We start from the raw sequence: 22,871 nt of genomic DNA, 5'->3' as shown, positions 1-22,871 counted from the left end.
TTTGAAATACCAGGAATGGTATTGTCTCTCTGACTGGATGCTGACTGATACAGGTGTTTGAGGAGGGTAGAGCACGGGTGGCCCTAGGGGAAGGAGTAGCCGATGAGACGGTATGGTATACAGACTAGTATCCCCCCAAAGGTGTCCACGTCCTAATCTCTGGAACCTATGACTATGTTACCTCACAGAGCAAAAGGGACTCTATTATCCAGGATTATTCAGGAAAGTATTTTGGAGTATTTCAGTGGGCCTCATGTAAACACAGGGTCTTTATAAGACAGGGGTAAAAGAAGAGGGTCGGAGAGGGAGATGTGGTGATGGAAGCAGAGGTTGGAGTGACTGGATTGCTGGCTTCGACTGGGTGGAAGAAGCCATTAACCAAGGAATGCAAGCAGCCTCTAGATGCTGAAAAAGGCAAGAGTACAGATTCTTCCGTAGAGCCTCCAGGAGGAATGTAGTCCCACCAACACTTTGACTTTAACGCGGTGAAAATCATTTCAGACTTCTGACCTCCAGAACAGCAAGATAGTAGATTTATGTTGTGTTAAGCCAGTAGGTATGTGGTACCTTGTTATAGCAGCAATAGGAAACTAATACAGAGGGCCAGAGTGCAAGATGCTGTAGATCACGCAAAGGAGTTTTTGGATCTTGTTCTCTAGGGCTGAAGGCTTATTGCTGCTCAGGAGCCCACGTGTGCTAAGTTTATGAGCTCTGAAGTCAGGCTGCCTGGGTTTGAACACCCGCTTTGCCAATGACCAGCCTTGTTAGGCAGGGCTTTAACTTCTCAAAGCTGCAGTACTTACATCTCCAAAGCAGTGGTGTAGTCGTTCTTGTCTCATAGACATGTAAGGATCAAATGAGATGATGCGTGTAGGCTGTTTGGCACAGCACAGGTCACAAAAGCAATTGTTACTCTCACTTGCTTTGCAACTTTGGACAAGATGGTGTCTCTCTTGGAGTGAGCCTTGATCCCTACATCTGCCGAGAGGAGGTAATAGTAGGCCCCCTAGCCTCCACACCCTGCAGGAGTAAGTGGATTTTGTGATATGATGAATTGGAGAGGGAGGTTACCTCTGTACACCCCTGCTGGCCTGGCTGGAGCTCTCTACCTTCCCATGGAGGGAGCAGGTGCCAGCTCGCCCTGCCGACCCAGTCCCTTCTGCCCCCAACTCTGCAGGCATTCCTGGATCCCTGTGCCCCTTAAGGGCTCTCCTGGTTTCTGCTCCCCTGCACTGTGCTCTAGGCGTAAGCTGTTTTAGTTACAAATGCCTTGAAATGCTACACCTTCCCTGGCCACCTGGACCGACCTCCCCAGGCCCAGCTGCCAGGTATTGATTTCTCCTTTAAATATTACTGCAGCCCAGGAGCCTGTATGGATTAATTGACGAGGCTAGGCTTGTACCTGCACACTTCATTAACAGCTGCTACTAATTAGCAGAGTAGTCATTAAGAGACCTGCTGGGGTTTTGAGGATAATAGTATTATTTTTTTCCCATGACTCTTAAGCACGCAATAAATTTTGGAGTGAAAGTCCATGATCCCAGGTTGGGATGGAAGTCATGGCATGGTGTGTGCTCACGGCTTGCCCCTAAGAACACAACAGAAACTAGAAAATCACCATAGTGGGACCAGAATCAGGAGGGCCTTAGAGTCGTCTGGTCTACCACATATGACTACTGTGCCTGGGAGAGGGGCCTCACTATCAAGGTCACACAGAGACAGGGAGGCAGAGCTGGGACAGGCAACCAGGGCTGCTGACTTTGCTCCAGGCCAGGGCTCTGTTTACTAACTGGGGACTCTGCTGCATGCATTTGGATAGCTTGATGGGGGAGATTGGACCATGCACATAGCCATGTCCCCTATTCCCCCTGCCCCAAGCCCGAGGCGCTTTCCCCAAGATGGTGCTGCATTTCCTTTCCCAATTCTGGGCCTCCTCACATTTTGTCCACATCACTCTACCTTCCATCTCCTTGCTCCTGGAACCCCTTTCTCTGTCTTTAGCAGGCTTATCTCCAAATGGGTAGGACTCAGCAGTTGGCCTGCAGTGGACCCTTTGGGTTATCCATGCTGATGGAAATACATAGTGAGTGGAATTAAGCCTGAAGTGTGTGCATTTGGACAACTTATTGACCCTCTTGGAATGTCATCCAGCAAGTGGGCTAATGTGTGTAGAGGGCCGAGCACAGGATGGGCATAGAGTGAGTGAGTGAGTCCTCAGTAGATGACGGCCATGTACCCTGGGCTCCTTAGGAAGGTGCACCTGTGGCCCAATCATTGTGCTTTTCTCAAGCTGACTTGAACCATTCACTGAGCAAACACTGAGATGTTTTACAGCAAAGGAATAGAGCCTTGACTTATTATTTCCTTCTTGTTTTAGAGATAATGTTAATAATAATTCCAATCACTCACCTTCCCTGTAAGCTCACTGTGTGTCAGGAGGTACTGTTCTAAGTGCTTTACATGGATTAATTTATTTTATCCTCTTGACAACCCTGTGAGGCAGGTGATTTAGTTATGTTTCCTATTTCGTAGAAGCGAAAATGAATGTACTAAACTTGCTCATGGTTGCCTGAGAAGGAGGTGGAGCTGAACCCGGCATCCTAGCCCCAAGTCCAAGCCCTTAGTCATGGAACTCTTCAGCCCCTTAGAGGGGTCGAGTTCCTGGCTTAGGGAACCCTCTGTCCCCCAATGCATGCTGCGTGGGTGGCAGCTGAGTTTATGTCACGTGTCTGTATCCTCCAGACCTCAGCTGGTTGATCCAAGGTGGGCACTTGAAGCAAAGGCTTCCCTACACTGTATGCTTTGGGTTTTATGACTCAAAAGCCTAAGATGGGCCAATTTGACTCCTAACTGGTGGAGGTGTCAGAAAGAGGCTGAGCCTGGGAGGGGGAAGAGCTGATGAGCTACACTTAGGACTGGGGGCCAATCATGGTCGCCAGCTGTGAGTGGCTGGAGGGAGTTGGCCAGCCAAGAAGGAGGGCAGAGAGGTGCGTGGATGCGACGAGAGAGACCCCTGCTCTTGGACGGGTGACTCACAGTGCTGGTTTCCATGGAGCTTGTTGCTCCTGGCCTTCTGTTTTGGGATCCTGGTGAGGACCTGCTTTATACTGAACTAGTCTCTCTCCCTGAGTCTCTCTTATTGAGCTAGTGCCCCTCTTTTCCTCATAAACAGGAGAACTCTAAGATGAAGAATTCTTTTATCGGGTTTACAGGGTACTGATGATTCGAGGAGGGGTGCAACCGCATCTATGGTGTGCATCTCCTCCTGCACAAGGACAATATCCTAAAATGACATGACTGGGACTTTAAAGTAAAGGTCTCTGGAGACAGTGCTCAGCTGGAGATAAACATCTGTACTGGTCAGGGTGAGGACGGGCTGCTCTATCATGATAATGCAGTGGCATAAGGAGGATTGAAGTTCCTTCCTTTCTCACCTTACAGTGTAAGGTGAACGGCCCAGGTTGGCAGGGCAGCTCTGACCCAGTCATTCAGGGACTGGGGTTCTCCGACCCACTGCCCCACCCTCCCTGAGAGCCTTCTTGTGGTCTCGGTGGCAGGGGCTGCCATGCCTGGCTCTAGCCGGAGGTGGAAGAGAGCATGGAGGGGGCACCCCGATATCTTACATCACTTCCATTCCACTTCCACTGGTGACAGCTTAGCACATGGGCCCACCCAGCTGCAAGGGAGGCTGGAAAAGGGAATCCTGACCTGGGGTCAGCAAATGTTTTCTGTAGAGGGCCAGATAGGAAATATTTTCAGCTTTGAGAGCCATATTCTCTGTGTTGCAAGTACCTGACTCTGCCCTTGTATCTTGAAAGCAGCCGTTGGCAATATGCAAATGGATGGGCATGGCTATATCCCAATAAAACTTTATTCATGGACAGTAAAATTTGAATTTCATATAATGTTCATGTGTCATGAATATATTTTCTTTTTTCAACCGTTTAGAAATGTAAAAACCATTTTTAGCTCATGGGCCATTCAAACATAGGCAGTGGTCTGATCTGGCCCGAGGGGCATAGTGTGCAGACTCACCTGGTCTGGATGGTGACCTGGCCGTGTTTCTGTCAGGGGAGATTGAATTTTGGTGGAGAGTGAGTGATCCCCACTACAATATCCACTCCAGGCTTTGCTAAGAGAGGGGCATTTTAGCAGAAGCAAGGTGTCCTCTGCCCCCTTCTCTGTACGAAGAGAGGAGTAGAGTTTGCTGGGTGGAAACAGCCATGCCGCTCTCCCCAAACTTGCCAGGAGCCAGGAGCAGAAGCAGCCATGCACTGAGAGGTTCCTGATGTCAGAGGCTGTGGAGAGGGTTACAGTGTCACCTAAGGAGCTGGCGGCTGGCCTCCCCCAGTGCTGGAGGCCAGCTGGGATGAGGACACCAGTGGCCAGAGTTACACAGGATGCTGCAGGTAGTATCCAGTTCCCCACCAAGGGGCAGCCAGTCACTCACAAGCAGGGCACTCCCATTCTTGCTGCTGGGGCTCGTGGAAGCTATGCAGGAGGTGGCTTTGAACTGGACAGTGATACTCTTTAATCATTAGAAAGTGACTGCTACAGATATTAAATGGGACCAGGAAAATCATCAGCAAGGATGAAGATACTATTATTTGGCAAGTTTGTTTTCTTCCATCCCTCCCTCCCCTCCCTCAACTACCAGCTTGTGGGGTTGGGGCTTGCAGAGCAAAGCTGATAGCAGCTACTGAGAATCATTAGAATCATTCCGTGTTTGTACATCACTGAGTTCGTACCGTCAATCAAAATAGCTACATATATTTTTGACATCAACTGCCAATTATTCTTTCTGTGCTGCAGAAAAATCAGAACCAAAGAGAGAAACATTCACCCAAGGGTGTTAGATGTGGACTCATACCAGCCCGGGTTTGAGTCCTGGTTCTATCAGATCCCATGTGACCTCCACTAGCCCTGTAACCCCTCTGGACCTCAGCCCCCTCATCTTTAAATGGAGGAGAATAACACCTGTTGTGCAGGTGTGTTGGAAGAAACCCATTTCTAATGCAAAGGGTGCATTTGTTCAAATGAAAACGATGATTTTTTTCTTCTCTCTCTGGGCCTCAGGTTCCTCATTTATAAAATGCATGGGTGGACTGTGGTCCATTCTTGTCCTGACAATCAGTAATTATGTTGCCAGTGGACTTATGAGAAGGAGAAAGCTGTCCTTCAGAGGTGCTTCCTCCTGGTGGGAGGTTTTGAAGCTGAAGGAAGCAGCAGCTTGATCAGGAAACTCCTACTTTCAGACCCTCCCTATCCTTCCTGGCACAGCTCAAGCCTGCCTCCTCCAGGAAGCCCTCCTGGATTCCTCCAGGCACAGGCCATCTCACCCTTTCTGAAAGACCCAAGTATTTGACCTTGACTTCCACCCCATTCTTTTTCCCCTACTTGCTGATTTGATGGTCGCAGACTCCCTATAACCACTTCTGTAACCCTGACCCTAACCCTAACCCTAACCCTGAAACCCTAACCCTACCACTGAGGTCTATGAATGGGTCCAGTGTGGAATTGTGAGCTGGAGGTGCTCTGTTGTGGGGCCAGCCTGGCAGGACTCAGGTATCTCACATTCCTACCAGGCAAAGGGGAGCTAAAGCACCCAAATCCCCCAGCCAGGAGACCCTGTTGGTAGCCACATCCTCTTGGGGCCTGGGGCAATATGGAGAGGACAGAAACCAGCTGGCTCACAGACCATGCAGACAATCTATAGGCCTCATGACCCCCACTGGCTTCATGGAAGCAGGCGATGCAGCATCTCAGGTGGAGGTCCGCCCCTTCCTTCTATCACACTACCAATACCCATCCTGGGAGAGTGACCTTATCTGGGGACATGTGAGGATGCAAACTGGCCAGTGAGATGTATGTTGAAGATGCTGTTCCTTGTTGGTCTCATTGAACATCTAAACTTCTAGTAAGAATATAGCACACTGTGTTCTGTGACATCATTCGATTCATCTATTAATTCATTCAGCAATATGGTCGGTCCACCAGGTGCTGGGAAAACAGGGGCCAACAAGGCAGAAATAGTCCCTGAGATTGTGGAGTTTACAGACTGGGGGGAATCTACACAATTCAGCAAACAATTGCAGAAGTATTTGATGAGATTGCAGCCTGGGCTATGGAGTTGAAGGTGGCCAGACCATGGTAAGGTGGGGTGATGCAGGGCAGAGCACCTGGAATGTTCCAGGCTGAGGGACCACGGGTGTGAAAGAAGACGGATGAGAGGAGCAACATTAGTCTGGGAGCTGAAGGGAGACCCCTGTGTCTGGACAGCAAAGCATGGAGGGAGCAGGGGACAACGTAGTGCTACAGGGGGTAGGGGGACACTAGACTCCAGGAGCCCTTGATGAGCATCGTAACAGTGTTTGGACTTTAGTCTGAGGGCATGGGAAGCTCTGGAAGCTTTCTGGACAGTGGTACATGTGATGGGCTTTCATTTTAGAAGGATTCCTCTGGCTGTTGGGTGCAGGGTGCACTGATAAGAGGAGGATCGGGGAGAGGGGGGCAGTTGTAGTCACCTAGGTAAGGTGTGTGGGTGGCTAGGATAGGTAGAATGGAATGCAGTGGAAGAAGAGGAAGATGTGCTCAAGAGCTTTAAGGAGGAAGAGCCAACAGGACTGGGATATGGGGGAGAGGGAGTAACAAGACGATTCCTAAGTCTCTGTTTTGAGCAATTGGATGGATGGTGGCGTCTTTAACTGAGATTGGGACACAAAGGTTAAAGCTGACTTTAGGAGGATGGATGTGTTATGAGATATCTGAGAGACACCCAAGTGGATCTGGGATTTAGGAATGAGTTCTGGGGCATCCATAAAAATAGGAAGTCATTGGCATGGAGACGGCCACTGACTCCCCTGGAGGGGTCAGATCCCTCCACAGGAGAGTGTAAAGGCCTGGAATGAGGCCTGGGAAATGGTTATCAACGCTCCATGGCCTCTGTCTATAGAGGAGACCAGTCCTCATTTATATAGTAATTTCACAGCTCCTTTGGTCAACCAGGGGGAAAGCAAAGACAGAACTGAGAGAGCAGTAGCAGGTGTAGATGGGCGAGGGCGGTCCTGGTGCCTCTTCCTTCTCCCCCTCGGCCTCAGGGCCTTTGCAACTGCTGAACTGATCCCTGGACCACCTTTGCCCCACCGTTGGCCTGGCTGGCTCCTGATTCTTCAGGTCTACTTCAAATGACACCTCCTCAGAGAGGCCTTCCCCCACCACCCCGCCCCAAACTGCGCTCCCCCAGGAGTCCCACCATGGCACTGGGCTCCATTTCCTTCACCCGCTGGCACTCTCTGAAATCCTTTCTGCATCCCTGTGTGCATCTTCTTCCCGTTTCTCCTGACCAGAACCTAGGACCCCCGCGGGCAGGGACCTAGCCCTTGTGCTGCGGATGGCTGCTTCCCCAGCATTCTCCTCCGCGCCCCCGTCCCCTCTCTCCTGCTGGATCCCCAGGAGCAAATCCTGTGGGCTCCAGCTTTGACGTCTCCCTGGGGATCGGTCTGTTTCCTACCTCAGCCACCTCCCTCTGAACTCAGTGCATCAGCATGTCTTGCTTGCGTGATCTTTTTTTTCGGGAAAATAGTTATTTTTCATGAAAATGTAATTTATGAGGTAGTAGTTTTTTGTGATACATTGGTGTGTTCTCCTCTTTTTACTGAAGTATAGTTGATGTACTATATTATGTAAGTTACAGGTGTACAATATAGTGTGATTCACAATTTTTAAAGGTTATGCTCCATTTATAGTTATTATAAAGTATTGGCTATATTCCTTGCGCTGTACAATATACCCTTGTAGCTTATTTTATACATAGTAGTCTGTACCTCTTACTCCCCTGCCCCTATATTGCCCCTCCCTGCTTCCCTCTCCCCACTGGTAACCACTAGTTGTTCTCTGGATCTGTGAGTCTGCTGCTTTTTCGTTATATTCACTAGTTTGTTGCATTTTTTAGATTTCACATGTAAGTGATATCATACAGTGTGTGTCTTTCTCTGTCTGACTTACTTTGGGTGACTTCTTTTTCTTCCCTCCACCCTTCCAGCGCAGTATCCGCTTGCATCTACCTAAAATGGAAATCTGAGCCTGTGTCTCTTATACTTGAAACTCTTCAAACGGCTTCTGAAAATAAGTCCAGATGTGGTTGATATTTTCCAGAGGCCTCTATAGTCTAGTCCCTGCCTACCTTTCCAGTCTTCTCGACTGCTTTGCCCTGGACTCTTTGGTCCAGACCTATGGGGCTCTCAGCATCTCCAAGGAACCACTCACTCTCTCTCACCTTGGTGCCTTTGCCTGGGCTCATCGGAGCTCTATAAATACTTACTGAATGAATAAATGATAAATCCAGGAGAACAAAGGGAGAAAGAATACTCAGTAGTATTTCTCTCCCCTTAAGGGGAAGCCTGGCAGCATCTTTCATTTTCCTTGTGTCTCTCTCTCTTAAGCCTCAGACACTTCCCCTCTTCCTAGCTTTTGATGCCTGAACCTCAACCCAGTACCTCCAGTTGCCTCCAGGGCCCCAGCTACCCCAGGCAGCCTTAATTAATTGTAAAATTGATTAAGCAGCCCCCTTTGTTAGGCTGGACTGGTGTTTATTTGTATTTTCATATTATTATCCTTTTATACTTCTCTGGGCGTCCTCAGCTCTCTACTGACACCTTTTATTGGGGAAATGTTAATTTAAAAATCATCTATAATGCAGGTGTCACAAATCAAAGCTGTTCGGTAATGAGTTGCTCTTATGTCGTATAAAAACAATTAATTAAAACCCTTTCTGAGAGAGCGGTGCCAGCAGATTTATGTTTCCCAGTGTCTCCCCTCGACCTTCCTTTTTAAGGACCCTCATGCACTTGGCTGGCTTCTCTAGCAGGATGGTTTCCTCCCGTCTCTGCTCAGGGAATGGAGTCCCAGCCTGGTGGAGTGGGGAAGGCTCCAGGAGGGCGTCTGGTCCTCCCTCCTTGTATTTAGAGCACCAAGAGCGACTTTGCTGTGGTCACACAGCAGTTGAGTGGCAGCGCCAGGCTCAGAACAGCCTCTGCCGCCCGGGTCCTGTCCTGGTCATCTCTGCTGGCGTTTCTGCTGCCGTCCTCCTGACAAGGCTCACTGACCAGGGGACCACGAGCAGCTACGCTGCTGTTTTGCCAGTGCTGGTCCAGTAAATGCCACTCGTTTCCCCGTTGACAGACACGGTTACTTCGCAAATGCTTTCCGCTCTTTGCTAATCAATTCAGCACTTAGGAAATATAATCCAGGGTGTCTAAGCTCTGGTCTTGCCTCTGCTCTTGTTCCATCGTGTTAAACATGGGTAAATCACTTCTCCTTGGTTGGGCGTCAGTTTCTCCCTCTGCACAATGGGAACATTGATTTAGAACAGGAGTTGCACAGTGAAGTACCTCCAGGTGCCATGAACAAATAAGGCAGGCCTGATGGAATTTGTGAAAGACTGGAGAAGAGGATGCTCCTTCTGAAGGGGAAGGCCTCTATCACCCCCAGATGTTTGCTGCATCTGGGAACTTGGGAACACAGACCCGATGTTGCTCTTTTTCACGAGACGCTGGAAATCCAGCTCAAGATTTAAAAATGTTGGCAAGGGTGCCGGCCAATTGGTTAATTTGCCCTCAGGTCCCCTCCTCGCCGTTCTCCTGTTCTGCTCTGTATGCTGGGGGACTGGCTCCTTCAGGCTTCTGGGTGGGTTGCGTGGAGTCAGTGAGAGGCTCTGGTTGGAGATGGGAAGGTGAGAGGGTGGGAGGTAGGAGAAGCCAGGGTGTCTCCCCCATCTCTCTGACTCAGGCACCATCTCTGGCAATGCTCGTGTCTCTGTGACCTACCGGGGTTCCAGGTCAGCCAAGTCATCGTGGCCTCTGGGCCCTGGTCACCCTGCCTCCTGCCTTCCTTCCTCCAGAGCTGCTGCTAACCTCTGGGTTGTCTCACTCATCTTTCATCCCCTGTGTAACCGGTCCTTGAGTTAAGTTCCCTCTGCTTTAAATACCTAGAGTGGTTGATTGGTTCTTGGCTGGACCCTGACTGAAACAGTTAAAAATTATATTATTATTATTATTATCATTATCATTATTTAACACAGTGAAGGCTCGTCTGTGGGCTGGAGGGAGTCTGGGGAGCCCCAGTTTGGATAAACTGAATTTCAAGGTCATATCTTGGTTCAGGATTGACCTGAGAAATCAGACAATATTGGTTCCTGCACTTTAGAAGCTTCCAGTCTTAAGAGTGAGCAAAGTCTCCGGGACATCTGGATTCTGGCCCTTCCGCCTCCTCTAAAAAGCGGGCCTCTCCTTCTCCATGCTGGGGCCTCCTCTGGCTCTGCCCTGCCCAGCCTCTCCCTGGTTGGCGCCCCCTCCTGGCAACAGGTGGCACTGCTCTTGGGTGGCCTGCGAGGGCCTCAGGTGGCCTTGGAGCAGGCAGATGACTTTCTCACACGCTTGTCTCCCCTGCCTTCTCCGAAATCCAGGCCAAAGGGAGGGAGTGTGAGTCAGGACTAGAACCCGGGGCTCCTTCCAGCAGGAGGTGTGCCTACCATGTGCCACCCTCAGTGCCAGGGCTGGAGACACCCTCACTGAGAAGACCCAGCCCTGCCTTCGAGGAGCTGGGCACCGAGGCTGGCAGGTGAGCAGCATCCTGCCAGGCAAGTGTGGCGGGCTACCCCGGGGAGCCCCGGGGGGGAAAGCTGCCAGGCTCAGGAGCTCAGCCCCTGACTCCTGGACTGCTGCACCTTGCTGTGGAACATGCTTCCTTCCCCCCTAACATTGTGTGACTTGGGGACTGTCCAACTCAAAATGAAGAGAAGCCAACCACGTGGCGAGCTGTCCCCTCCCCCTGCTGGCGGCGCCCCTCCCGCCGGCCCTCCCGCCCTCCCCTCCGAGTGGGGCTGTGAAGTGTCTAATCCAGGCTTTTATCTGGCATCCACAATTATAATGTCAAGATTGAATAATCTGCCTTTATCTCCCGGGTGACAGCCATGTAGAAACTTCAAAAGAAACAGTTTTGCTGGCATTTAACGGCTTTTGTTAATTACTATATCCCAAAGAAAATGAAATAAAGGAGGAAGAAAAATGATATTTCTCTGTGACAACTTTGTAAAAATAGCAGTGATGAAGCGGCACAGTTTAAGGGCTTTAACTATTCATGCAGCCGAGATGGGCCTCTAGCTGTCCGTGAGGGGTCCCAAGGGTGTCTGAGGATGCCCTGTGCACAGACTCCTTCACACTCCACCCGCACTGTCCATGCCACTCTCACGACCCACCTCACAAAGCCCCCCCCACAAGCATCCCCTCCCCTCTACCCTCATACACACACACACAGCACACACTCCACACGTCGCCCCATAGCATCATCACATATGTTCACACTCAGTCCCCATGACACACCCCTCAAACTCAGCCCCATTCGTAGCCTCACATTTTCTTTCACAGACTCCCACCCATGCACACCCTCTTGTACACGTCTCTCACACGTGCACACACACAGGTGAGTTTTCCTTCTTTCATTTGATTGTTTAGAAGCCTTCCACACCCCACATTGTGCCAGGCTCTGTGCCGGATGCTGGGAAACAGGCATGCAAGTGGTTCTGTGCTGGGTAGCAGGGAAGACAGGTGGGCGGACCATAGCCCGTCTTCTGCTTGTGCTCATGTTGCACTGCACTGATGTCCCGTGTGATGTGGGTGTGTGGGGACAGTGTGCTGGAGGACGTAAGAGCTCAGGCTCTGGGGCCAGACTGGCTGGTTTGAATCCTGGCACTCTTGTGTTATAGCTGTGTGACCTCGGGCAAGTCATTCAACCTCTATGTGCTGCAGTGTCCTTACCTGTAAACTGGGGATGAGGATAGGACATCTTGTTCAGGGCCCTGTGAGGATGGAATGCAGTAATACAGGTAAAGTGTTGCCCAAATGCTAGCTGTCATTTAGGGTCATGCAGAGCGGCTGACTCTACCTGCAGGGAAGTGGCCTGGCATTTGGGGGAGGCTTCATGGAGGAGGTGATATTTGAGGTTGGGGCCTTGAAGTTTGGATGAAAAGAGGGAGAACGCATCCCAGGCAGAGAAGACAGCATGGGAACAGGTTTAGAGGCACGGTGGGCATGTGCGTCCCATGAATGCTGCATGTTTGGTGTGATTGGATGCTGCACGTGTAGTGTGAGGCTTGGGTGGGAGAAGATTCTGGAAAGGTAGGCAGGTCCTGATGGTGACAGACCCTGTGTTTCATTCTCAGGGGTGGGTTTCCCTGTAGAAGCTGAGGCTGCAGCTGAGTCATGTCATCAGAAGAGAGGAAGGCCAGGGACAATCAGGGTGCAGGGTGGGCCGGCCTGGGTGGGCCTGAGGGCAGGAGAACCAGAGAGGAGGCTGGTCTCCCACCACACACGTGCTCCCACACACACGACACATACAGTCACTCATACACAGTCACATGTGAACACACCTGCACACATGCTTAGTTACACACACACACACACACACACACACACACACTCTTTTACTCTTGTCTCCCAAACCGAATATGTAAATGAATATTTTAAGTCCAATTTCATTTCTCTGCAGTGGCTCTTTTTTTTTTTTAATTTTAATTTTTTTTTGCAGTGGATCTTGACTCCTTAATTACCTGGCGGTGGGTTGGCAGAGATGTGACTAATGGCAGAAACTGCCAAAATAAGCCTCCAAGGGCTTTGCTCTGTGATGTGTGCTCCTGTGTGATCCTGAGGGGGCGCCTTGGAGGCAGAGGACTGCGCTGGTCATGGCCCTAGGCAGGTGGGGTCGGGAGACCTGGCATCTGGTTCTGGCCTTAGTCTCTCCAGCTGTAAAATGGGAGAGCTGAACACATTCTCCAAGGGTCTGTCTAGTGATATTATTCTAGGACCTTCTCGAGGGTAAACCAACACATTGTGCACTAGAGAGATGCCCACACTCATTTCAAGGCAAAAAGAGGAAACATTTTTGGAGGAAAGTCTACTGAGTGCCAAACCCAGTGCCAGGAGCCTCAGGGTATTTAAACCTGAGTTAGAAGACAGACCAGGAAGTCGGCATCCTGCTTGCTCCTGACCCTGGCCCTCCAAGGAGAGTAGGGGGCCCTGGAGTACAGAGATTGTCTCAGAAGAGATGCTGGGGTCTCCAAGCGCCAGGCAAGGAGGAGGTGGCTTTCTGTTTGGGGAGGGGGCAGTGTGAGAGGACTGGCTAGGCCTTTGGGGGCAGGGACGGTGGGTGTTCCAGGCAGGGGGCACAGCCAGAGACCAAGAGGAGGCTTAGGGTGGGCTGGGATGGGTCTCACTGTCACAGAGAAATGGGGGACCTGGAGCGGATATTTGGAGGCCTCCACCTTGGTTTTCTTTAGCTTCAAGGAACAGAGACACATCCCAAGTGGCCCCATCGGGGGCAGGGAGGTCCAGGAAGGCTCCATGGGCTGTCTTCGGGGCCCCAGGGAGCTGGGGGCAGTGGGCCATCAGGAGCAGCTGGACCAGTACTGGCCAGTCTTGCGCTCAGGCTCACCTCTGGGTTGCTCTGGACGAGTCCCACCTGTCACCCCTGGTTTGCTCTCCTTCCTTCCTGATGCTGGAAGTGGCACCGACCTCAGCTTGCCACCACCTGGACCAGGCGCCCAGAGCTCTCTGGCCCCATTCCTGGGTTCTCTGGGGAGAGAGCCTGATGGGGCCTGCCTGGTCTAATCAGGTCTGGCTAAGTGGTGGGGTCTCAGCCCTCACAGGACTGTGGTGCCGAGCAGGGCTCGGAGGAGGGGGCATGGCTGGCAGCTGCCTCTCCATTGCTCGGGCATTGAGGGCTGGGGAAGGCAGTACTCCTGTCGGAAGGCCACGGGGAGGGGGCCCAGGGCAGGTGGAATCCGCGGTGTTTTAGGAAGGCTGCCCTGCTCTAGAATCATAAGCAGGCTGGCCAGGAGTGGGAATGCAAGGAGGATTTCCCAGACTTGGGAGATGGAAAACAGAACCTGTTCCCTTAGGCCTGATGTGGTCCCTGGGGGAGGTCCTCTCCAGTGAGGAGAAGCAGGGGGTGTTCCCTGGCACTCGTGGGTCAGGTCTTGGCTCACAAAGGCAGGTGGACGGACAAAGACGGTGACTTTCCACGCCTAGAGGTTGGGAGCCTGGGACAGGAAGGTTGATGGTTAGACTAAGAGGTGACCCTGTTGGCATGGGGAGGGGCTGGGCAGGCACATGGAAACCCACCATGTCTGTCTACCTGCCTGCCCAGGAACCGGGCTTTACCCCGCTGGGGATGTTTTGGAAGCATGGAACCTAGAATCGAAGGAGCCAAAGGGGAGAGGTGCCTGTCTAACGAGAGAGGTGACTTGAATTCTGCTGGTTTTCAAACATTCCTAAGCAGCAGGAGCCTTCAGTCAAATGAGCCCTGCGTGGAGCTTCGACATATGAAGTATAAAGCAGAAAGCCCTGGCATCGCTCGGGGTGGGGTCCTAGAGGCCTATTCAGGACCATCGCAGAGGCCAGGAAGGGTGCCCCCTGGAGTTGTGCAGGGCACAGTCTGCACTGTCACACATGCTGGCCCGAGTGCCACTGCTGGTCCCTCCCTTGTCCCCAGGCCACCCCCTAACGGCTTACTGAAACTCCTCTCCAGGAGGAGGCAAAGAGAAGGACACCAGCTTGGCCACGGGCATCCCAAGATATTGGTGGGCAAATTGGGTTCCACCCAAGACAGAGCTAGATTGAAGTGACTGACTTTGAAGTCCGGACAGAGACACAGGCTTTGGATTGCGTTGCACTGACGTATAGAGGAGGTGTGGTGTGACACTGATGGGTCTGGGGCACAGCATCACAGCGAGGGGCTCCCCCTGCCCTTTCTGTACCCCTGGACATTTCCAGTGTGGACAGGCCCCTCTCCAGGTTGCTGATCCCAGGGTTTGGGAGTCCTCAAAGCCCCGAGTCTCCTGGACGTTCTAGCCATCATCTTCCTCCTGCCCTAGCTAAGCCCCCTCATCCCCAGGGCCCTGTGCAAGGTGGTGGGGAGGGAGCTGGGGCTGTTCACTCCCCCTCAGTGAGCACTGCCAGGCCTGATGGGGAGCACTGGCCCTGGATCCAATCTCAGCCAGGTCTGGGCACCCCCCTCCGCTGCCCCTCCCACCCACCAGTCATTAGTCTCCCCCGCTGCAGGTAGAGTGACAGGCCAGATCAGGAGCTCCTGAAAAGGCCTTTGTTTTATCGCCTTCAGTTCAGATGCTTCAGAGCACTAGCAGGCCATATTTTAATCTCAGGTCTTTGCAAACAAAATCGTTAAAAGCAGATGGCTGTGAAGACTGCCATGAATATTAATAGATATTGAAAAAAAAGGCCCCTTAATCTTTCCATAAATCTTCTTCGAGGAGGTGGGGGAGGATTCAGAAGAGATGAGGGCTGCAACATAGCTGTAGGTACCCCAGCCCTTCCTATCCCGGCTTGATCCTAACAGCTGGGCAATTAGCGTGAGGGTTAGTGTGTCTAGCCCGGCACTGGGCACAGAGATGGCCCTGGAGCAGCAGCCCTGGGCTCGTCATCTCCTATCTTCCTTTCCCCTTCCCCTGTGGAGCTGGGGAGTGAGGCCCACCTCCACCCAGCACCCTGATTCCTGTGGAGGCCAACTGGGATGGGTTCTATTCCTCTGACCCTCCATGTAAGGCTGCCAGTCTTTGCTGACCTCCCACTATGTGCCAATTTCTATGCATGCCAGTCTCACGTCACCCTTTTGAGGTAGGATTATCATCCTCATTTCACAGATTAGGAAAGAGACTCGGAAAATGGAAACTGCTGGTTCCAGATCACTGGGTTAGTGAATGGAATGTAAGAGATTTGAACCCAGATCTGTTTGACCCTGAAAGCCTGCGTGTTGAGAATCTTCTGGGACCACCTCGTCCCTCCGGCCCCAGTGTCAGTCTTTCCTGTACACATGCTTTTGTACAGGACATTTTACTATTCACAGTTCATTCATTTGGATTATACATTTTCCAATCTTTTTAGTTTTCTTTTAAAATGCAAACACCCTTGGGAAAGGTAACTTATTAAACTGCTGAGAACCATTAAAAGCTGCTCAGCCACATAATCCAGGACATGAGGTGAAGTCTTCTTGGTTCAGCCATTTCCTGGCTCTGTGACCTTGAGCCCGCATTTAATTCCATGGAGACCATTCTCTCTGGAAAAAATGGGAATAATGAAACAGCCCTGTGAGATAGACTGGACTGGCAAGAATTTGAGGAGATCAAAGATAGGAAGACACTTTGAAAACCACATACCATGGTACACCTGCAGAAGAGTATTGTTTTCATTGCTGTCCAAACACCTTATTCCTTTCTGGGACCACTTTCACGACAGGAGGGAATAAATAATCGTGGGTAGCAAGGCTGATGAGACCTGGGGCGGGGGCCTGTGCCCTGCTGGGGAGTGGCAGAGGGTGGCAGGAAGGGAAACAGCTGCTCCACAGAGCCCGTGACATTGATCTCAACATTTCTTTTTTTGGCCAGTGGCTTGCTTTGCTTTATGCTTCTAATCTAATTCAGTCAGCCTTTCTTCCTCCTTTCCCCTCCCTCACTCCTTCCCCCCACTTCCTTCCTCTTCCCTCTTCTGCTCTCTTCTTCCTTCCTTTCCTCTCTCTCTCTCTGCCAAGAAATATTTTCTATCTACAAACAATAAATGCTGGAGAGGGTGTAGAGAAAAGGGAACCCTCTTGCACTGTTGGTGGCCATGTAAATTGATACAGCCACTATGGAGAACAGTATGGAGGTTCCTTAAAAAACTAAAAATAGAACTACCGTATGACCCAGCAATCCCACTCCTGAGCATATACCCTGAGAAAACCATAATTCAAAAAGAGTCATGTACCACAATGTTCATTGCAGCTCTATTTACAATAGCCATGACATGGAAGCAACTTAAGTGTCCATCAACAGATGAATGAATAAAGAAGATGTGGCACATATATACAATGGAATATTACTCAGCCATAAAAAGGAACAAAACTGAGTTATTTGTAGTGAGGTGGATGGACCTAGAGTCTGTCATACAGAGTGAAGTAAGTCAGAGAAAAACAAATACCATATGCTAACACATATATATGGAATCTAAAAAAAAAAAAGGTTCTGATAAACTTAGGGGCAGGACAGGAATAAAGATGCAGACGTAGAGAATGGACTTGACACGGGGAGGGGGAAGGGTAAGCTGGGACAAAGTGAGAGAGTGGCATGGACATATATACACTACCAGATGTAAAATAGATAGCTAGTGGGAAGCAGCCACATAGCACAGGGAGATCAGCTCAGTGCTTTGTGACCACCTAGAGGGGTGGATAGGGAGGGTGGGAGGGAGGCTCAAGAGGGAGGGGATATGGGGATATATGTATACATATAGCTGATTCACTTTGTTATAAAGCAGAAACTAACACACTATTGTAAAGCAGTTATACTCCAATAAAGATGTTAAAAAAATTTTTTTTTTCTGACCACTTGTTAACGTTCTAGGGGTGGGGATTCAATAGTGAACACAGTGGTATGGTCCCTGCCCTAAACAAATAAACAGCTAAACGAAATACTTATAAACTGGATCAGCACTCTGAGGGAACAGACACAGGACTAAGCTAAGAAATTATCAAGGGTACCCATTTTAAATAGGACGAGGCCTCTCTGTTCTCCTAAACTGGCTTCAACAAAGCTTGAGGAAGTATGTTGGCCTGGCAGCCCTTTTGACCAATGCTGGAAAGTCAGCTCTCACTTGTGCTCCTTCCCTAACCAGGGGCGGTTTTAAGCAAATCCTACGGGCTGAGGCGAGGAGAGTGGTGTTGCAGGGGTATGAGGGACTCACTGCGCTCTCTGGCACCAAGTTTTCATGCACAGGGTTTTTTTAGGGCGGAAGCGCAGCGTCTAGTTTTGAGAGAAACCTCAGATATGGAAGAAGAAATCCATCACTCCAGTTCCGTTAAACTGTTGCCATTCCAAATGCAAGGAGTCCTTGGAGGCTGAGTACAAAGAGGCAGAAGCTTGTCATGTTTCAACAAACATACTTTATTATACTGTATAATTTAAGGTATCATTTTATTCAAGTGACATTCAAACGTGTGAAAAAACGATTGCATATGCCATAGCCATTAATGAAATCATTACGTACGAATGGTTACGCTTTACCAAGTCATTCATTAAAAGTAAATTAATGAGGGGGACAGCATTAAAATTTTTTGCAGTCTTTACCAAGTCCAGCCTAACCCACTTTTATAAATATTCATCAACAAAAACGTGCCTCAAGAACTCACCCAGTAAATTAAATTCTCATCTTGAAGTGTTTTGCTTCTATTAATGGCATTGGCCCGTGGTACTTTCTTTGATTTGTTTTCCGGAACTTTGGGATATATTGTACGGAAATAATGACAAACTCTGAGTAATCGCTGATAATTAGGCCAAATCTATTATTCCCATGGTATTTACATTTTGATTACTATTTTCCCCCCAAAGGCAACATCTTGAATCTATTCTAATACAAAGGCAAAATAGTATCTGAGATTTTCAGGGCTGGAAGAAAACTCAGAAATTAACTAGTCCAGCTCTTATCTGATGTTTGAATCTCCTGTCAACACCTTTGCCAGATGGCCCTTGGCTTCTGCTTAAATACCTCCAGTGCTGGGGAACTCATTACCACTTCAGTGTCCCATTCCATTCTTGGTAGATCAGAAATCCATTCCTTGGATTTCTGGCTCGTGGCCGCCTTCCTCCAACTTCAAAGCTAGCAAAATTGGGCTGATTCCTCCAAGATTGGATTTACAATATTATCCCCTAAAGCGGTCAAACTAGTGGCCTCAAAGCAACCTCAAAGGGAAATGATCATCCCAAATTTCTTCTGTCCCCTTACCAGCCCACGGTGCTTGTAGTGCACTGTGAAATCACATTATTTTTGCAGGTAATGTAACTATCTGGGAAAGAGTCTAATTTTCATTGCATCGTACTTCGAGGACTAAAAGCATACATTTGTGAGATGTAAACAGTTAAAACCATCCACAGTTTTGGTAACCCTGTTTTGACATTTTAAGACACTGTATTAGGAGAGCCAAAACGTGAGGATAGCAGGATCCTCCCTTTATCCCCAAGAAGTCCTGACAGGTGCCTGCACCCACCCTGTGAATTTACTGGCTCAGTTTTCTGCTGTACCTTCTAGTCTGTATTTACTCCACAGTAGGTGAGAGCACAGACTCTGGAACCAGACTGCCTGGGTTCAAGTCTAGCTGGGTGACTGGGTGGCTCTTGGCCAGTTTCTTACCCTTGCTGTGCCTCCTCTTCTCCATCTGTAAAACGGGGGCTAATACAAACTCTCACGTCGTTAGAGGTTGTGAGCACTAACGAAGCATCCTAGGTCAAGTGCCTGGTATCAGGCTGTGCTCTAAAGCTTCCCCTGTCATGGGCGGGGGCAGGGACCTTGTCTGTCTTTGGCTTCAATGCAGCCCCTGGTCCAGAGCATGGTGTCCGCAAATGCCCGCTGCAGCTCTGCTGACCAAGTAGCCCAGACCCCCTGGTCCAGAAAGCCTGCCCACGCAGACCACGTGCATCACCCTCCACGGCCTCTCCTGGATGCTGGGAGCATCTGCGGGGATGTCTGTAAACAAGTAGAGGCCTATTACCAGCTGGCATTTTCCTCCCTCTGCAGACATCAGATAAACCATCAGATAAGGCTGCTCCCATTTTGCTCCTGCCCTTGGAAAGGCATGGCATCGGGGTGATCAAATAAGATTTTCCCACTGTCAGTGTGCTATCTGTGGCTCTATTTAGTTTTATTTTTCACAGAGCAACAGCTTCTTAAGGAAGAAGTCTTTCTCTCTTGTTTAGCAAAGAGCTGAAAGACAGCCAGGCTCTTCTCCAGGTAAAGTGGTTGATCCCACTCCTAATACAGAGAGCGCTGTTACTGCCCCAGTGCAGAGATTCCTTTTGGGGAGGGGAGAGGAGATCACACAGTGGCAAATTTAGGTTTTCCTCCTTTAATGAAGAGGCCTTCCAAGGGTAATTAGTGCTGATTATCCTCTACATGAGGAGTCAGTTGAGAAGGCAGCATAATGCTGTGTAGAGAACCTCTGGGGGGTGGGGGGGTGGTGGCACAGAGAGGTTAAGTACCTTGCTCAAGGTCACACAGCTGAGGTGTGTGGGAGCAGCATCTGAGGCTGGTTGAGAGCAGTAGAATTAGCACGTTGACTGTGAGGAGTGTGGAGGGGGGTGAATTGCAGTGCAGAGTCAGTGTCTCCCAGGCGTTTTGCTGGTACAAAGCTTAGGGAAGCAGGTGTGTGTTGGTGGGACTGGAGGGCCAGATGGGCAGGCAGGGAAGTGACTTTTACAGTCTGACTGGCTTATTCCAAAGACAGCCCTTCACTCAAACGCAGGTGCTTTGAGACCTGGAGAGAGGCACCTCCCACTCCCCCACACCAGGTAGGTGACAGAGAGACTCACTCAGCCACACAAAGAAAGAGATAAATACAGAGACAAGAAAGCACAAAAAGGAAAGCTGAGGGCAATCCAGAATGCACAGAGAGCCACCAGGGACAACCGAGAGGGTCGTTCCCAAACATCCACAGAGATGCAAGCCAGAGACAAACACCCCGAGACAGACAGAGCCCGAGAGATCTGTCTGGACTTAGAGAGACAGGCCAGAGAGATGCATTCAGAGACCCAAGGAGGCAGAGACACGGAGGGGACATTAACACATGGCTATGGAGGAGTGAAGACCGTGGGATTGGGAGAGAGACAGAGCCAGCCATACACACCTGAGAGTCTCTCCCCTAGTCCCAGGCATCGGGCCAAAGAGCAGAGAAAGTCAGATGCAGACCTGGCAGGCTCTCAGCTAGAGTTGCCTGATGCTCAGTGGCCACATGGCTCGCTCAGGGCCAGTGAGTCTTGGCTGCCGAGAGGGTGCTGTTGTGAAGTTGTTCCTTTTCTCTGCATGCCCGGCAGGTGCTCAGAGCCCAGCCCAAGGTGGGCAGTACAGACCTGTATCCGCCTGCCCAGGGCCATTTAATGGAGCCCCAGAAGTGTAAGGGGAGGTGGTGATGCTCACCGTCAGGGAGTTCCCAGCCACCTCCCCATCCACTCGCTTGAGTTTGGCTTGCAGGGAACAGACAGCCTAGCCGGTTGCGCCAGCTTCTGGCTGCACAGCCTGCTGTTGCTCTGGTCTGTCCCTAAATCTGCCCCAAGAGGGAGATTGGGGCATGAGTGGGGAGCTGTATATTTAAGAGATACCACACAGGTGCACCAGACATACCAGGGCGGGCACAATTCCCTGCAGAAGTGAACTGGGCTCAGGTAATAGGCTCCAGATAACTGTTCATCTGAAGGTATAACCTGTTTAAAAATGAACCTTAGCTGGCCTGGGCCTCAGCTTGCTCACCTGTAAATGGGTGAGCTTGACCAGGTGAGCTTGGCAGCTCCGTCAGAGATTCAAAATCAGTTTCAACCCTGATAAATCTGTTATGGCTCTGGAAATTCCTCTTGGACCAGGAGTTCCCACAGGGCAGGTGCTGTGTGATTTTATTCCCCAGCATATCCCGCATGCCTAGCACTGAACAGGGACTGAATGCATTACCGATGAGTGAGTAAGTTCTAGCTTTTTTTCTTCTTCATATTTATAACTCACTTATCGGGTTCTTGCTACAGGTCAGGCATTTGGCTGAGGATACGCACTGTTGAATCCAAACCTGGCAGTGGCGCTAGCAGGCAGGGACTCTTAGGATCCATTTTACAGTTAGCAAACTGAGACCCATTGGCGCAAAGTATTCCCCCAAGATGGTATAACTGGGAAGTGATGCAGCTGCTGTTTGTACCCAGGTTGCCTGGATCTAGATTTGGAGATTTTGCCGTTTCATCGTGCAACTTTTCATAAAACATTTTATAAAATGGCTCAAAAAATTTTCATACTTATTACCTTATTTGCTTTGGAAAACTGTCAAATCCAAGCCGCCGCCATCTCTCTCCTGGCTATTAGCAGCTTCCTCTCTGGTCTCCCTGCCTCTACTCCTGCCCCCTCCAATGGACTCCCATGAAGCACCCAGGGAGACCTTTCCAAAATGCAAGTCTCATTGGATTGCCCCGCAGAAGAGAACTGGGACTTCCCATTGCTTGTGGAGTAAAGATAGAGCTCCTGAACGCAGCCCCCAAGGCCCTGCAAACACAGTGTCTTTTCACCTAAAGCCATGGCCCATTAGGGGGCTGGGAAATCAATGTAGTGGTTGGTGACCTGCGATTTCTTAAGTCAAAGAAGTAGAACAGGAGAATAGAAATAGAAACTCTCAGAGTGGATCACATTTAATGTGGCAAAAGAAACTTTGTTGAACCAATTTAAAAAAATTGATATATGCAGGTAATATATGTGTACACCCATGTGTGTTCTGTGGTCTGGATCACCACGCAAAATGTTTTCCTTATGGCAATGTCAACAACTCGGGAAGCCCAGCTTGGGTTAGGAGCTCCTGGTCTAGCCTCATCTTGCCCACGCCCCTCGCTCTCCGCCCCTAGCCACAGCGGTCAGCTGTAAGTGCGTTCAGTTTTCAGTCAAAGACACAGGGCTTTTTCCTGGAATATTCCTCCTGCCTCTTCATTGAGCTCACTCTACCTCATCCTTTGCATTTCAACTCAAGCGTGGCTTCCTCAGGGAGCCCCCCAGTTATCTGCCTCCATGGCACCATGGACCTCCTCTTCCAGCTTTTACCCTCCCTGTTGCAATCTGACATTGGTTCATGTGCTATTGAATCAATGTCAGTTGCCCCCCGCATTAGTCTATGTGCTCCACGGGGGGAGTCACCCAGGGGAGGACAGCCTGTCTAGAGCACCCCATGAGGGCCGGAACAGGTTTGTTTTGGCTTGCCATCGTCCATCGTTCCTTACACCCAGCACGTGCCTGAGACATGGAGGCGTTCCATAAGCA

The 22,871-nt window shown here is 50.2% G+C and overlaps 1 long non-coding RNA gene across 2 annotated transcripts in view; it reads left to right on the top strand.

Annotated features, from left to right (window-relative positions):
• Positions 1-22,871, top strand: part of LOC307175409 — a 355,370-nt gene that overhangs the window by 117,487 nt on the left and 215,012 nt on the right. The gene's annotated exons all lie outside the window — the stretch shown is intronic.

The sequence above is a fragment of the Stenella coeruleoalba genome (genome assembly GCF_951394435.1).
Source record: "Stenella coeruleoalba genome assembly, chromosome: 16".
NCBI lineage: Eukaryota > Metazoa > Chordata > Mammalia > Artiodactyla > Delphinidae > Stenella > Stenella coeruleoalba.
Note: the sequence above shows the minus strand (reverse complement) of the source record. Positions and strands in the feature narration are given on the sequence as shown.